The 14561-nt window shown below is 42.1% G+C and overlaps 1 protein-coding gene across 2 annotated transcripts in view; it reads right to left on the reverse strand.

Moving 5' to 3' along the window:
- The window catches only part of NOL4 (nucleolar protein 4), a 389605-nt gene that overhangs the window by 289091 nt on the left and 85953 nt on the right, over window positions 1–14561 (reverse strand). The window lies entirely within an intron of this gene.

Below are 14561 nucleotides of genomic sequence, written 5' to 3' on the forward strand. Positions count from 1 at the left end.
CCACAGCAAGCAGCTTGCTATAGGGGCAGCGGAGCTGAGCTGCAGCTCTGCGTGTCCATTCAGGCATGGAGCCATGGCCCAGCCCTGCCCCCTCTCACTCCTCATTGGCTCACTGACTTTGATTGACAACAGCGGGAGCTGTCTCAGCCAATGAGGGAGAGTCCTGGACAGCCGAGTCCCTCATGCAACATCCCTGGATCAAGATGGGCTCAGGTAAGTATTGGGGGGGGGGAGGCTTTTTTATCTTAAAGTGTTACTAAACCCACAACAGTAAAATCAGTGTGTATATGCCATAAAGCATACTTGTTATACTCTTGTTAATCCTCTGCATTGTGTATAACGTCTGTGTGATCCTGTCTCTCTGATCCTCCTCTTCTTTAACCATCTCCAACCCATCTTTCGATAGAACAGAGCATTAGGAGTCAGGCTATGCATGCTCCAGTTTGGTGTGTATTGCTAGAGAGTTGTTTTTGTTTGTTTTGCGGGGAGGGGGTTTGTCGGAGTGCATGTGATCAGCTCAGGGCCAATCAGCACTGTCTAGACAGAGGATCAGGGGAGAATGAAAACTCCTCCTACAAACTAAAGCAGACATTGATACAAGTCACAAGACTCCTATATACTGCTGATGAGCAGATGTATTTAACCGTTTATATTTACTAAAATAATTGCATTTCCATGTTCTGTGTACCATGGAAGACCAGATATAGTGAACGCAGGCTCCTGGGTTTAGTAACACTTTATTGCACAGAATGCATTAAGATTAAAAAAAAAACACCTTCTGCCTTTACAACCACTTTAATTATTAAAGTAGAACTAAAATGTTTTTCATTTCAGATAGAGGATGGGAGGGTTATAACCCCTGTCAGTTTTATTTTTACCATCTGTGTCCCATTGTGGAGATTTCCCTTCACTTCCTGTCATAGAACCAAAATAGGAAGTCAGGGGAAATCCCTTCAAAGAATCCATGGTGGTCACCAGAACTGGTGTCCCCACGGGAAAATTTTCCCTCTACTACCGTTATGAAGACAACCAAAAATCTGTGGTTTTCTTTCTCTTTTTTGTGATAATGGTAAACTACACAAACAGAGGGGTGGATTTCCCTAACAGGGACAGCCATAAAAGCTTGACAGATATTCTGTACACTCTCCTTTGGTTTTACTTTTTTTATGCTTTTCAGGCATTTATATAGTGCAAATAAGTTATGCGGTGTTTTACATTATTACCTTGCTTTTCGATGCCAATGATGGCCCCAGTCCTGTATATAGGAGATTTGACTGCTTTCCCAGAGGAAATAAGGACAGACAGGTCATGACATGAACATTGCAATGCTTCTGATCTTCTCAGCTGCATAAGCCACATTGCAACTGTGTTTCAAAGCTATTGAAGATTCCCCTACCTCCTTCCCACAAATACAAGGCATAGTTTGAACCCAAAGTGCTCATATACATGGTATATTAAACAACAGAGTTATATCTGCATAAAAAAAAAAAATATTAATAGAATCGACTTGTTTAACAAGGCAAAGGGCCCACTGAATTTGTTTTCACTGAACGATCTATAGGTTACTGACAGGTTTCTATGTAAGTCCATGTATACTGCTGCTGGTAAATGGACATCTATGGGCATTTTTTTCAGCTGTCCCTGAACTCTCCTCTGTTATCTTTTAGGACATGTACACAGAGTCATTTCTAGTAGTTTCCAGGCAGTTGAGGTTAGAAGCATTTTTTGGAAAGCAAAAAAATGCTTTCAGGACGGATGTTCAGAGGCATTTGAAATGCCAAATGCCTGTAGCAGCTTGTAAACACGCGTGAACGCGTTAACTCGCATTTAGCCACGTTTCGTTTATAGGCGTTTTTAATGGAGATACATTTCTAACCATTTACATTGTAAAAAACGCTTCTAAACGCAAACGCGGCATGTAAACGCGGCACAACAGACGTTTTTAAACATTTGTTACTAGCTGTCAAGATCCATCGTTCAAGAGAGGTTTTAAAACTTCCTGTGTACATGAACATGCTAAAACTTACTTATACGTGTATTTCTGGGAAGTAAGCATGACAAAATCTGAAGAATCAGAGGTAAGATAATGCTGGGATTGTATTCTATGCAGAGAAAGAATTATTTTCAGAGCTATGCAGACAATGAAGAAGTTTTTGTTTAATAACAATTATTGTACCAGATGGCAGTACGTGAGCTGGACCCAGCAGATCCATTGTGTTCATTATAAATGTATGGTAGCCTAGACGCCTGTGACCATTTGTGAGTTCTGGATTCATAATCGGAGATTGGTACTTGTTGTTGCTTTGCATCCATCTGGTTAGTCACCAAAATAATACTCCTTTTCTAACATAGATTAAAAATAAAATAAAATGCTACTAGCATGATTGGCATGAGTAGGCTGAGTGTCACTTATTTATCTAGATAGTATAAAAAGAATTTGGAGATGTGCAGAGTTTAAAATAATATTCCATGAACTGAGAAAAAAAGGATTATGGACAAAATAAGAAAATAAAACCTCCAGCAGAAGGTAGGGATGGAAACGGTTTGCTGGATTACACATTAATAGACCTCATTCAATATTTATATCTTATACCAAATAGAAATATTTGTAGAAAACTATAATTGAGTATTAAGGGAAAACTACAGACAGCACAATATTTCCTAATCATTTATAAGAACAGCCATGCACTTGCATCTGCATTGCACTGTACTGTATCACAGAATTTGTACTGAGTTGTACTGATCAAAGTCAGCTTTTGACCTTAAAGAGCCCCTCAGGGACCATATACAACTCAGTATATTAAACCAATGTATTTTTAACATGCATTCTATATGCATTGCAATGGGTTTTAGGATTACAGCCCTTTTCATGTGCATAGTTCCAATTTTTTTTTAGTTCTGCATAGCCCACATTAAAGACAAAAACGCACTGTAACACATGGAAACTGTACAAAAATGCATGTAAAATAAGTTGGTCACGTAGGCCCAATGCTTAGCATGATCTCTCTTCTGTGCATACATGCAGATGTTACAAGTTGATCCGACAAAGGCACCTATTTGCCATTATATGCAAATCAATAGCAATGGAAGGAACTGTTTTTTGTTTTTTTTTAACTGCAGGAAAGCCGTATCTTTCCAGGCTGAGAAGGAATTTTAGTTTCAAAGGCCTCTGGGGTGTAAATATTGTCAAGACAGAAAATGAGAGGTAGAATGCCCAGTACACTTAGAGCCAACAGCTTGAACAGCAGGGAGTCCTGTCCCTCAACTCCACTAGAAGGTTGAAGCTAGGTGTATAGACCCATAGTGGCTATATGAACACCGTAACCTATTTTACCAACAGAAAATACAAGCTGGACAAGAACAGCAGGGACAGCCCACGTACACACGGTCGGAGATTCTGCCAACCAAATCCGTCGGATTTTGTCCGTCGGATTTAGTCCGATGGATTGTGTCCGAAACTGTTGCATACACACGGTCGGGCCAAGTTGTTGAAAAATCCGATCTTTCAGAACGTGATGATGTAATTTTGTTACGATGGGACTACATTCAGGTTAGTAGCCAATAGCTTTGATGTAGGAATTTGATCTGAGCATGCGTGGCACTTGGTCCGATCAAAATTCGCTACACATGATCGGAGTATGTCCGATCGAACCAGTTGGTCGGGAAATATTTCCAACATGTTGGAAAATTGGGTCCGACGGATATTCGGATGGAATCAGTCCGATGCATACCACACACAGTCGGATTATCCGACGACACGGTCCGATAGGACACATTCCGACGGATTCTCCGACCGTGTGTACAAGGGCTAAGACCCATCCAGATTGTTCTGACAGGTAGGACGGCTATCTGAATCTTTTATAATATATGGAAATTTGTTTCTGGCAGTCAAAAACATCATGTGTGAATGGCTGTGTGCTGTTCCTGGAAGCCTTGTCGCATTAGGTCATTGTCATTGTGGACTATGCAGCAAAACTGGTCCTGCTGCTGTGAACAGAACATAATTGGTGATATGTCTTCTCCTCTGCCTACAGTCAGTGCAGGTTAGAGTGCTACTTGTATTACCAGGCTAAGCGATTTCCCTACCCTGTTTCCCCGATAGTAAGACACCCCCGATTGTAAGACGTATCGGGAGTTTCAGAGGGGTCGGCTAATATAAGCCGTACCCCGAAAGTAAGACATATGTCTTACTTTCGGGGAAACACGGGGGTATTGCCGCCTCCCTCTCATCTAGCTGCGCGCCGCCTCCTGCCCACGTCCGCACTGCCCCCCTCTCCATACGTCGCCGCGTCTGCCATTTCCCTCTGATCTTAATGAGCGCCGCCTCCTGCCCACGCCTGAGCCGTCCCCCTCTCCATACGTCACCGCGCCGTCCCCTGCACTTGTCACTGCCGCCTCCTGCTTAAAATATGGTAATGCACACAGTATTAATCATACATCAGTAAAACATACACACTGGCATACTGGGGTATCATCTGCTGTATGTAACCCAGTGGGTATCAGCAGGTGTCACACTGGATTAAATACAGCAGGTGGTACTGTATCACACATAAATCTGTTTTATCCTCCAGTATTCCACTGTTCGTTCTTACCATTTTTCATTGTTTTACATGTTATGCAATGTTGTAACAAGACATTCTTGGCACTTCCTTTTATAAAACTGTTTTGTGGTGAATACAATACTGTTCAGGTTGTTAATAAATGTTAATTTTATGGTTAAAACAAAAAATTCGACAATTTTTTTCCAATATAAGACATACCCCGAAAGTAAGACATAGTGGGGCTTTTGGGGATAAAAAGAAAGTAAGACACTGTCTTACTTTCGGGGAAACACGGTAGATGTTTTGGTTATAGATAAACTGGAAGGTACCTGTATCCTCTACCAGATCTTTCATGACAAAATATAATGTTCTCGGCCTATATCAGTCATGCAAGGAGTATTCCAGCCCTATGCTACTCTTTTCAAAAACAGAAATATCCACCTTGGATGAAATATATTTCTCAACCAGGATTCTAAAAGAAGTTACTAGGGGTTCAATGAGGCATCATGAAAACAGGCATGATGTCTATGACAGATTATTTTCCTTCCCAGTGGTGCCTGCTTAGTCCTGGTGCCTGCTAGTGGGCTAGCAGTGGTGGAGTGGAAGATAATTAACCCTTCTCACTGACACTAATGTAAATGAACACTTCACTGACCATTTATGTAAGGGGGCAGTACACTGACCATAATTTTGATGAGGCACTATTCTACTTGCCACCAATGTGTGGGAACACTACATTAAGGATCAGTTTAAGGGGGCAACGTTTCACTGGCCATCAGTATAAGAGGAAACAAAACTGACCACATGCCAAGGGACACTTCTCCACTTGTCAGCAATGTAAAGGGACCGCTTCTTCCCTGACCATCAATGTAAATGGACACTTCTCCACTGACCACCAATGTAAAGGGACAATTCTCCACTGACCACCAATGTAAAAGGAACACTATTGGCCACCAATGTAAAGGGACGCTTCTCCACTGACCACCAATCTAAAAGGAACACCACTCTACTGGCCACCAATGTAAAGGGACGCTTCTCCACTGACCGCCAATGTAAAGGGAAACTTCTCCACTGATAACACATATAAAGGGACACTTCTCCACTGACCACCAATGTAAATGAACAGTTCTCCACTGACCACCAATGTAAAGGGACACTTCTCCACTGACCACCAATGTAAAGGGTCCGGTGATGTCCCACGCCATTCCGGCGGTGCCGGCATCGCCGGGCAGGAGCCTCGCATATATACAGGGGGCATCTTATGGTTTCCCCATTGCTGTTGCCATGGTATAGTCCCCTCTCTAGACAGCAGGTGAGCTGGAGTTCTCCATATACGGCCAACCGTGCTGTATATACCGATTATGATTATAGGCTGTGATTACCACTGCACTCCTCTATCCTTAGGTAAGTTTATGTGAGACATGTACTGGATTTAAACCTGACTTCTCCCTCTACCTATGACTCTCCACCTTTTTTATATACTGACCCTAACAGGGCTCTAGGGGTGTGGATTGCTGAGTAGCATGTTCCCCTATTTGTTGTTTCTTGCAGCGGTTTATTGTTTTTTGTAAGAGAACCTCCCTGCCATGATCCAGTGTTAATTCTGAGAGGCTCTGTCCTAGACTTATTGCACCTGTCATTAGGTGCGTTATCAAGAATGTACATCTCTGTGAACATTATGTGTTTCACCAGTATACATGTTATCTGAGATTTTTTTTTATTATTTATACTATATATTGTTCGCAAGATGGAGAAAGGGGTGTTTCCCTGTGTATGAGGGGCTCTCGCATTCGCCGGTGCAGACTTATTCTTGGGTCTACGCCTTTTGACCATATCCCAGGTAAGACAGCATGCATGGGATCTCTCTATATGCATACTATATCATAAATCTGTATCTAAATGTTAATATAACTAATTACTCTCTCTCTCCCCTCTCGATTATAGTATTGAATGTGATGACTGCCCTATAATCCCACATAATAAGCTCCTGAAGAAGCGGTGGTCCTCCCCGCGAAACATTTTGGGTGTTCAATACACAGATGGTATTTGTTAAAGTGGACAATGGTTTAGTCCAGAGGTCACTCTATCTGTGGTCTTTCTAAAGTAGAATATTTAAGACACAAGAGAATTTGCCTATTTTAAAATTAATTGTTTTAATACAGTGTTGTAATAAAATTCATATTTTTATCTATTTTGTGTAAGTTAAGCCTTTTGTATGGTACCATGAAAGTCCACAATAGCCTCTTTCCATTCATTCAAATCTTTAGAAAGTAATTTATTGCTTTCATTAATGTTACCTTTTTTTTGCTTTTCTATTATACATTATTTAAATAAATATATATATTCTGCAATCCAGTAATACAGCTTCTAATGTAATCCTTACCTTTAATTCTTACAGGTAACAGAACAATAACTTGGATGCACAGCTTATATTCAATGTCTTCTTACTCTGTATTATGTTAAATGTTTTCATGACCGACTCTTATGTTAAGAATGAGCCTGGAGAAACATTTTCTCTTTTATTTTGTATGACAAAGTCACTGTTATACAGCATGTAAGAATTACGTGGGCTTAATATGTGAATACCGTCTGTCAGCCAAGTATTTCAATGGAAAGTACTTAAATTGAACTTGTCATCCCTTCTCAATATCTAAAAATAAAATGCTACATAAGAGCAGGCACCACAAGGTGCCCACTATTACCAAAAAAGTATTTTTACCTGAGAAAGTTTTAGGTTTGTGAGAAGTCTTAACTTCTTCAAATTCAAGCCTACACCTTGCCCTAGATGCCAAGTTGCACCTACCCATCAGCTGCCTCTTTAAGGAGACCACCTTGCTGACCAATAAGGACACCCTCATTATACAAGAGACATTGGACAGAGGACACTTAAACTTGTCACTATAAAGTCATAGCTAACCAGCTATGAGTATAGCAGTTGATGAGATCTTACCATCATCACTAAGGTGGTTATTAGGTGATTGCCATCTGCATGACTGCGTTTGAGTGGCCTTTCTTGCGGGGTCACCGTGGGGAAGGTATTCGGCTACACGTAGGCATTATTAATGGGTTTGTGGGTTGGATGGTCTCAATTTGTTCATATCCATGGGGGAGCCTATACATATAATCTCTTTCATGCAGCTTCTAATTTTAATTGTATATGTTTTTTTTTCTTTTGTAGAATCGTTGTCTCTCTTTTGAGATTATATTCTATTACCCCTGAGGAAGCCATTTTTATGGCGAAACATGTAGGGAAGGACTGACCAGATAGCACTTCAAGGCCATCGCCATCTCGGCCTAATATATTACAACCCTTTGGCTGTCTGGAAATTGGATAGAATATATCTATTTTGTGTTAAAAAATGTAATTGTCTCCTTTTTTCTATGTCCATTATATCACTATTTTGTGTGATATTTATTAAACTCTGTAATAAATTAGTTTTTTAAACATTTATAATGTGTCTATCTGTATTAAGGCACCGTGATAATCCTATTTTCTTCCTTTGTTGCTTTTGATGTGATTTATTTAGGGATGAGGTGCAGTATCTATAATTTACTCCTTGCCACACAATTCCCATCTTACCATCATGCTGGACATGCATGCTCATCTTATTTAGAAAAACAGTGCTAGTAAGAAAAGTGCAATAACATATAGCAAGAAATAAAAAAAATTTATGAGGTAACTATGGTCATTCCCAGTGGTGGACCCAAAATTTGAATATCTGTCCTTAGAAAGCTCCAATATTTTCAGTTATATAAGATTTGTGTGTTCTTTATTTTATATGCATCTCTTATGAACTATCAATGTTCAGTGTGGGCATTGCATGCTAGCTCTGAAAACATAATTTAAAATACATAAAGATGTTGGTTAGGTAGGCCATTTATGATGCACTCATATCCACCAAATCTGTAGAAACATGGCTCCTGAAGATTAGTAAACATTGACATATATGCATGCATTGGCTGGCTAAGGATATCAGCACAGCCTTTGAGCTTGAGTAATAAGGACCTGTATTCTAGGAAAAAAAGTTACACCTACAAAACAAACCCTCATTCTGTAACCGGTACTGGAAAAAATGACATGATATGGTTACTGTAAGACATTTTGTGGAAGCACCAGAGCACGATTCTGCCTCCTGGGAAGTACTGATACAACAGGGAAATTTGTTCCATTTTCTTATGCATATCCAATAGCACAAATATGTTCCAATATGTTGGAAAATCTTTACCTCTGATAACAAGTTTCCATTGCTTGGAAGTACTTTCCTGTTATAACATCAACACTGTCAACTAGTCTCATCTGTAATTGGACATCTTCAAGAAGCTTCCTAAAAATGTCCAATTACAGAAGAAACTAGTTGAGGCATTATTCCCCAGCTGATATGTCAAATCCCATCCCTGGTGCAAAAGCCAGCTCCTGGTCCCTGGGCGGCAGCAGCCATCTTAACTATAAGCACTGTATGTACATTAAATGTTAGAATTAGGGTGCGGGTCTGATGTGGGGGCATTTAATAAATGTTGGGAATTATTGATAATTGGACTGGGCATGGGTGCTCAGAGTAAAATGTATGTGTGTTTTCACTTCCCAAAGCTTCCCACCCAAAATATACTATACCAGATTCGGGAAGCCAAACCCAAATGTAATGTGGTGGGTAGGGCCCATGTGTAAGACCAATTTTCAGGCCCCATACTCAACTATTTATTTTTTACCTGCACTTCCTGGGTGCTAGATTATTGGCCTCTCTCCAGCAGAAATCTTGTTCCTTTGAGTATCTGCATCTATCCTTATCTCCACTATCAATCACTACCAACCCTTTGGCTTGTTTCTTGAGTACACTTCCACTTGATCCCACCTACAGCCACTTGTTACCGACCTTTGGCTTGTTTACTGATCATGGTTCTGCTTGATCCCTACCTGCTACAATATATCTGAAACTGGACCTAATTAACTTACCATCTCATGGTGGGGTGATTCTGAGAAGCTCGACCTGGTACTAACATGCAGCAAACCCCATCACCCCCATCAGGAGCTCTGGTGAATACTGGTTAGTGCTTAGACCCTGCACCTCAAGTGAGCCCATGTCATCTGCCAGAGTGACCTGCTTGTGTACTTATTCAGCTGGTCGGTTGGAGCCTCTCTATTGCTATAGCTACAGATCCCTAAGCCTGACTCCCAACCCTGACAGTAATTCTCTCAGGTTTCTAACATCAGTGTAGCTGTGACTGGTAGTCTATAGGGAAAGTATCTGCTTACAAAGGAAAGACAGGTATAGAATGCAAAACTCCCATTTGTCTACATTTGATCATCCATGATATCCTTATTCCCAAAGGAATGTGGTCCAAAATGGCTGTCAAGTATGGACAAAAAATGAGGCTAAAGCCTGACTGGTGGTATTTGATTGTTCTGAATGTTTGATGATGGTATGTTCAGGGCCGGATTTCCCACAAGGCCACTGAGGCCAGGCCTCAGGGAGGCAGTGGTGCAGGGACGGAGCCGTTCCTGCGGCGACTTCTCGGCCACCCCCGCACTAACATAGCAGAATGGCACGTGCGGCAGGTCCGTGCCTTCTCTAACAGCACTGCCCCCACTCCACACTGCCTGTCTTATTCACACAAAACATGAAGCGCGGTCGATCTAGACAAAGGGCAGGACTTTTTAAGTTAAGAAGTGGGTGATTGGTTGCTAGGCAGTGGGGCTGTCCCAGCAATAAATCACTCACTTTTAATGTGAAAGGTCACACCCGTTGTCCAGAGCGGCCAGGCTCCATGTCTTGTCTGAATAAGCTAGGGTTCTTTGGGGGGGGGGGGGTGCTGTGCTGTAAAGGAGTTTGATATTGAGAGAGGACTGTGATGGGGGCTCAGTCTGTGATGGGGGGGTCAGTCTGTGATGAGGGTCTGTGGTGGGGAGTCTGTGATGGGTCAGGACCAGTTTGTGATGGGGGGGTCAGTCTGTGATGGGGGATCTGTGATGGGGGGTGTCAGTCTATGATGGGGGTATACTATGGGTCAGGTCAGTCTGTAATGGGGGGGTCAGTCTGTAATGAGGAGTCTGTGATTTTTGGGGTCAGTCTGTGATGGGAGGGTCTGTGATAGGGGGTCAGTCTGTGATGGGTCAGTCTGTAATGAGGGGGTCTGTGATTTGGGGGGTCAGTCTGTGATGGGGGGGTCAGTCTTTGATGGGTCAGTCTGTAATGGGGAGTCTGATGGGGGTTTGTGATGAGGCGGGGGGATGTGACATAAGGAGGGCTAAGGACACTGATGTAAAAGGGGGTCGTGATATAAAAGGGGGTATGTGAAGTAAAGGGGGGACTGAGGACACTGATGTAAAAGGGGGTGTGTGATATGATGTGAAGGGCAATAGAAAACAACTGTTTTCTATGTGTCCTGTTCACCCTGCAACAGTACCACTGTGTGCTGAGCAGTGTGGTGCAAAATATATACGGTTTCTATGCACTGCAACTGAGTTGTGGTGCATAAAAATGAATGAAATGTATTTGCATAAAGAACTATTTACGATCATCTTTGGGTCACGAAAGACTGAACAGTTTAGCTTTACTTGCCACTGAGTCAGAACTTTGAAATACTTTGTCCTACGAAGATATTATCGATGAGTTTGCCAAAAGAAAAGTTAGAACTAAAAGATTGTAGGAAGTTTCTTACTGCTATAATCTTTAAAAGGCATTTTCTGCATTACAGAGTATTTTCAGTCTGTACAATTAAATCCAGTTATTTTCAGTGTGTGGAGATATGTTTTTAATTGATCTATTGTAGCAGTCGTCGATAAAGGACAAGAATGGTGGTGTGTGTGTGTGGGGGGGGGGTGGGGGGGCATTGAAGGACCCGGCCTTGGGGCGGCAAAGGGAGTAAATCCAGGCCTGGGTATGTTGGGATGTTATTTGGTGGCTTGCTCCGTGCTTTCGTATAAAATACTGTACTGTAAATTGCCTTTTCAGAATTTTAAGCATAAACTACTATTGATCCAAATCCATCTTTCAAATCAAATGTTCCTCATTTACTAAATGCCATCTCTATTTATACACAGGGGGAAACAAAACAAAACAATTTGTAAACATCTTCTTTTTAGGATAACATTCTACCGATATTCTTCTAATCCATTTACTCAACGTGTCTGATCTTGTCTGGGACAATTTCATCCTTAGTGACATCCCATTAACCCATCTGTCTCCACTGCAGCTGTATTCGGTGTTTCTTCATGGAATAATACACATCTAACCTGCTAAACATAATTTGAAATATCCTGGTATAAATTGCTCAGCTGCTTTCTTTTAACATTTGGGGTCGCATAAGAATTACTAAAATACCGTACATGTTACCTTACCAGGTAATCGCAAGACTTTATTTAAAGCACGATTTCTTACAGCGCTCATTCCTTTAAAGCCATAAACATACATTATAGTGCTGGCTATATTACTGTAGCACCAACAAATTCAGCAGTGGTATGATTTACTATTCAATGTTACATGACATTACATTTTGAAAATAAAGTGCACCTAAACCCACAACTTTGTATTTCTGGATAGAGTAGCGAATGGTTAAAGCCTCTGTCAGGTTTTTATTGCCGTCTGTGTTCCCACTAAATAGATGCACCTTCTATTTGTCCTGAAGAGCACTGTCACTTTGGAGAAAATTTAGGAAAATTCCAAAACTCCGAGTAGCCACTAAAACAGGAACAGAAGGGAAGTCTTCTAATAGGGACCCCTGTTCTGGTGAGAACTGTCTGAGAAGGAAGGGAGTTTGAACTACTCTGTATCCAAAAAAAAAAACTTTCAACTATAGCTATACTAAGGGTAATGCCGCGTACACACGACCGGACTTAGGTCCGACAGACTTTCGACGGAGTTCTGACAGAGTTCTGACGGACTTTCCGAATGAACGGACTTGGCCACACACAATCACACCAAAGTCCGACGGATTTGAACGTGATGACGTACGACTGGACTAGAATAAGGAAGTTCATAGCCAGTAGCCAATAGCTGCCCTCGCGTCGGTTTTTGTCCGTCGGACTAGCATACACACGAGCGGATTTCTCGGTAGGAACTGGGTCCAGCGGAGTTCTGGCGGAAAAATTTGAAACATGTTCCATTTCTAAAGTCTGTCAGACTTTTGCAAATCAAAAGTCCGCTGCAGTCCACACACGATCGAATGGTCTGCCGGAATTGTTCCGTCGGACTTTTGATGTTGAAAAGTCTGGTCGTGTGTACGTGGCATAACTCCATTTTTGTGGGGAGAAAAAATATAGTGAACAAAAAAAAAAATATATAGCATACACAACTGCTACTAAGTTGAGTTCCAGTCTTTTTTTAGTTCCAATGTTCTTAATATCTTCGGGTGGCACTTCCTGCCCTGGCCGCCTAGGTGATAACATCATTAGGCGATTCCCATTGACTTCTGGGACATTGGTGTCATCTATTACAGGAGTCTTCAGGAAGGCTAACAATGAAATCTCACGGTATTTGCAGAACGGAGATGATGCGATCGGGAGGAGCCTGGTGCCATTTTGGAAGATCCTGACCGCACTTGCCATCCACGTGTGAATGTGATTGACAGGTTGCCATAACAACGCGGTGGGTATTTCTGCTGTCACTGCCATTGCTATGGCAACCTGTAGTGAACAAGCTGCACTGTGCAGTATCATTACTGCAAAAGTACGAGATCGGGAGGTGCATGCTGGGTAGCCAACTGCACTGAATCCCGGAAATAGACACAAGCAGGATTCAGATGCCCACATCCTAGATGGCTCCCTGCTTGCTTCCGAAGATCAGGTAAAATTTGAAAGATTTAAACTAACCAGCATGAATACAGTTCTAACAGTATTCTAATGTAAATGTACAAGTAATAACAATCATGGGGAAGCATGCTTATGGGGAGTGGAGCCCCACTTTAAAAGTGTCTTTCTTTTTCAAACTACAGCTGTTGTAATGTTTTTAATGCTTTGCAACCTGTGTACAGAACGCCAACAAAAATGTTATTTCCTGCTTGGGTGAAGCAGTCTGCACTAAGTCTGGTTTTAGGCATCCTTTGCAACAAAAATGTAATTTTTGGAGAGATACTCCTTAACGGTTAATCACCTCAAAATGGATGCAGACACTGCAACTTTTCTCATCAGAACACAACAAAAGTGCATAAGCTGATTAAAATAATTAGTCACTCTCATTCACAATCATTGTGCACAGGACATCCTCTAACAGTCATTCTTTTAGACCTGAAATAGGGAGGAGTCTGCAACACAGTTTGTTAAAATCCTTGCAATGTACATTGATCACCCAGAGGGTATGGTTTTTTGTTTTTTTTTCAATGTAGCACCCTCTAGTATGTCTGCTACATGTATATAGGTTTCTGTTAGTGTAGGTATATTTATTTAGCTCAAGGCTAAGCCTGAGCTGTGAATCTGGGTCAATGTTCAGTGACTCAGGGGCTGGATGACTCACCTGGCAGTCCTTTCTGACACTTCCCCCTGGTCTGGAGGTTTGTAGAAACTTCTAGAGCTGAATGGTGGGAGTAAGGAGGGGGTTCCATGCATATTTATGAGGCCTCCGCCAATCCCGAGCAATGGGTTGGCATGGGGCAGAGGCTACCTCATAAATCGATATGGACAGCAGGGGCAGTCAGGTGGAAGATGGAGATAGAGTGCTGAGGAGGCTAACAGTGGCCCTTGAGGGCGCCCCTTAGTCTGGGTCCGGGGGGCGGAGGGGTTGGCTTCAGGCCTGGAGCTCGGGCGCTATAAGATTCCCCCAAAACACACAAAGAAAACTGTTACTGGAGGCACAGGAGCAAGGATAGGACAGCAGGAACAGGTCAGCATGTTTGGGAGATCTCCTGAGAAGTCAGCCGGATGGTGAGTGTACAGTCTAGAGGGACTGTGGAGAAAGTTGGCCAGGAGGGCTAGGGAAAGGGACAGCTGCAACCAGGCGGGTTGGCAGTGCCTGAAGAGGTGGTGCTGGGATCAATAGTCACAGGGATGTTAGCTGGACACTGACTTTTGCTATACACCTAAAGGGGAAT

The sequence above is a fragment of the Lithobates pipiens genome, unplaced genomic scaffold, assembly GCF_037356315.1.
Source record: "Lithobates pipiens isolate NorthernLeopardFrog02 unplaced genomic scaffold, aLitPip1_a1.2 Scaffold_19, whole genome shotgun sequence".
Classification (NCBI taxonomy): domain Eukaryota; kingdom Metazoa; phylum Chordata; class Amphibia; order Anura; family Ranidae; genus Lithobates; species Lithobates pipiens.